Below are 2,604 nucleotides of genomic sequence, written 5' to 3'. Positions count from 1 at the left end.
CAACTCGAAATTCCTAAGCTAATTAAGTTAATTAAACTTAATTAAGTATTTACAAGTTGCTATGAGAATAGAATTTGATTTTAATTTAAAGTTTAATTCAAAGACAAATTAAACTCGCATTTCTTGTTGCCATTTCTCAACAAACTTCATCCTCATATTCTAACCCAAAAGTGAATGTTTTTATTTTAAAAGAATGAGTGAGAGGTAATGGGGAATTTGTCTAGGAGCTTCAATTCTTTTATTTCAAATAAATATGGGAATCTTTATCATTGGCATTGTGATTTTTTAACATTAATGGGGCAATGCACATTTGACAATGTGGATCCCAAAATTTCCTCAAAATCTTCGTACAAATAACTAACCACTGCATCAATGCGAACAGTCAATCTATTCATGAATTATATTGATATCTTTGGTTGTCTTCTCCTTGATATCCTCAAGTGTATTTACCTGCAGTGGAAGGTTTCGAATCTGATTTGTCAAGGATCCAACCTCAGAGTTGAGGTTTGTATTTTCCTGTTCTAAAGAAAACACCAGTTTCTCAAGGCTTTGTATGGTTTGAGCCTTACTTAGATTTGGTTTTGAATTTGTTCATTCTCAACCTTGTTGCAAGTAACTTGTTTGTCTAAGCTTATGTTTTTCTCATGTAGCTCTAAAAGTTCTTCTAGGATAACAAAAATCTTTCCCCCTAAATTATCACTTTCATTGCAAACGTTTTGAAAGTCATCTTTCAACTTTTCTTTGTTTTGTTGCAGGGTATGGAGAGAGTTCTGCAACATAAGTTTTTTGGTCAATTTTTCCAATATAAAAAGTCCTAAAATAACATGATATTAAATAAACACCTTTAATTATTAAAATTATTTATATTTTTAAAAAATATAATTTCATTAATAGACATTACAATATCACCCTGCAATTTAATTAACAGAATATTATTATCGCACCCAAAATTATACCTCAGCGAAAATTGTAAACGACCCCCTCTGGCATGGCCCCCTGCCGCTGCTTTTGACAGTCAGCCGGCGAATGTCCGCACGTAACTCCTCGCAAAGATGCTAGTAAACGTGGACGTCACAGAGAAGGAGCCGAGCGCTCCCATTGGCCCGCCGTCTTTTTGAAAGAGTCGCCGTCCTTTCAAGAACGGGGAAGGTGCGGCTGCCGGCGGTCGGCATCATCCCAATGGTACCTTGCCATCGCGATCTCCTACAGAAACTAGGTATCTCACTTCTGAAAGTTTCCAATAGTCGTGTCATCTATATGTCATAAATGTCAAAACACCGGCGCATACTGATTTGACTTGCAAATTACCATCAATGGATTCCTGCTCTTCAAAACTGGGGCCCGGGAGAATCGAACGAACCGGGCCCGCGATTATAAGAGTGGGGAATTGGAATCTCAATAAAGTCTATTGGATTTGAACCCGATATCTGTTCCTAGATGGAGCCAGGCACAGCATGGGCGCGAGGCACCCTAATTGGAACCGGAGCCTTTGGCACAGTAAGCCTGGCCATGAACAAGTCCAATGGCGGCCTCTTTGCCGTGAAGTCCACAGTCAGTTCGATTTCTCCGTCGCAGAACGAGTACGAAATTTTACGCTCTCTTGATTCGCCGTTTATCATTCGGTGCCTGGGCCGTGATCATACCGTCGAGAATGGCGTGAGTGTGGACAATCTGTTCATGGAATACATGCCAGGCGGGAGCATCGTGGACCTGCTCAATAAGTTCGGGCGGCAGCTTGACGAATCTGTGATCAGAGCCTACACTCGTGGCATCCTATTTGGAATCGATTACCTCCACAGGCAGGGGATTGTGCATTGTGATATCAAGGGCAAGAATGTTCTTGTGGGTGCCAATGGTGTGAAGCTTGCCGACTTTGGGTCTGCTAAGAAAATTGTGGATGAGGGGCAAAATCTGGACATGGATGAGAAATATAAAGTGAGGGGAACCCCTCTGTGGATGGCTCCTGAGGTGTTGAACCGCGTGGAGCAAGGGCCTGCTTCCGATATTTGGTCTGTGGGCTGCACTGTGGTGGAGATGGCCTCTGGAAGGCCTCCCTTCAGAAATGCCTCTAATCCGCTCGTTGCTATGTATAGGATTGCCTGCACAGAAACCCTCCCTGAGTTTCCGCTGTCGCTTTCGCCACAAGGCCGGGATTTTCTGGACAAGTGCTTCAGAAGAGACCGGAGCCAGAGGTGGACCAGTGCCCAGCTGCTGGATCATCCTTTCCTCGATCAATGAGAAGCTGTCAAAGTGCTATTTTGAACAGGGTCCCTGCTGGATTATCCTTTCCTCAATCAAGGAGAAGCTGCCAAAGTGCTATTTTGAACAGAGTGCCATTCTTGAACAGAGCAGCAAACTTTCACATCCACAGATAGCTACTCTTGAACTCGATTCTCCTGAGATTATTTATAATTTCACATACAACTCACTGGATTGAATTTTGCCCAATATTTTTTACCAATAATGAGGGCACCTTGTTGAATGCCCCTATCTAACCCTAACCCTAACCCTAACCCTTGATTAAGCACCCACATCCATAGATAATTACTATTGAGGTCTTTAACGACTGCCTTTTGATTTAGCCTTTCCTCTCATTGTACAGGC

At 42.4% G+C, this 2,604-nt stretch overlaps 1 pseudogene; it reads left to right on the top strand.

Moving 5' to 3' along the window:
- The first annotated feature begins 1,437 nt into the window (after nucleotides 1-1,437).
- LOC149171319 (mitogen-activated protein kinase kinase kinase 17 pseudogene) lies at nucleotides 1,438-2,238 on the top strand (annotated as a pseudogene).
- The last annotated feature ends 366 nt before the right edge of the window (nucleotides 2,239-2,604 follow it).

This window comes from Pinus tabuliformis, chromosome 4_2, assembly GCF_031772625.1.
Source record: "Pinus tabuliformis cultivar Carrire ecotype Pingquan chromosome 4_2, CPIR1, whole genome shotgun sequence".
Taxonomy (NCBI): domain Eukaryota; kingdom Viridiplantae; phylum Streptophyta; class Pinopsida; order Pinales; family Pinaceae; genus Pinus; species Pinus tabuliformis.
Note: the sequence above shows the minus strand (reverse complement) of the source record. Positions and strands in the feature narration are given on the sequence as shown.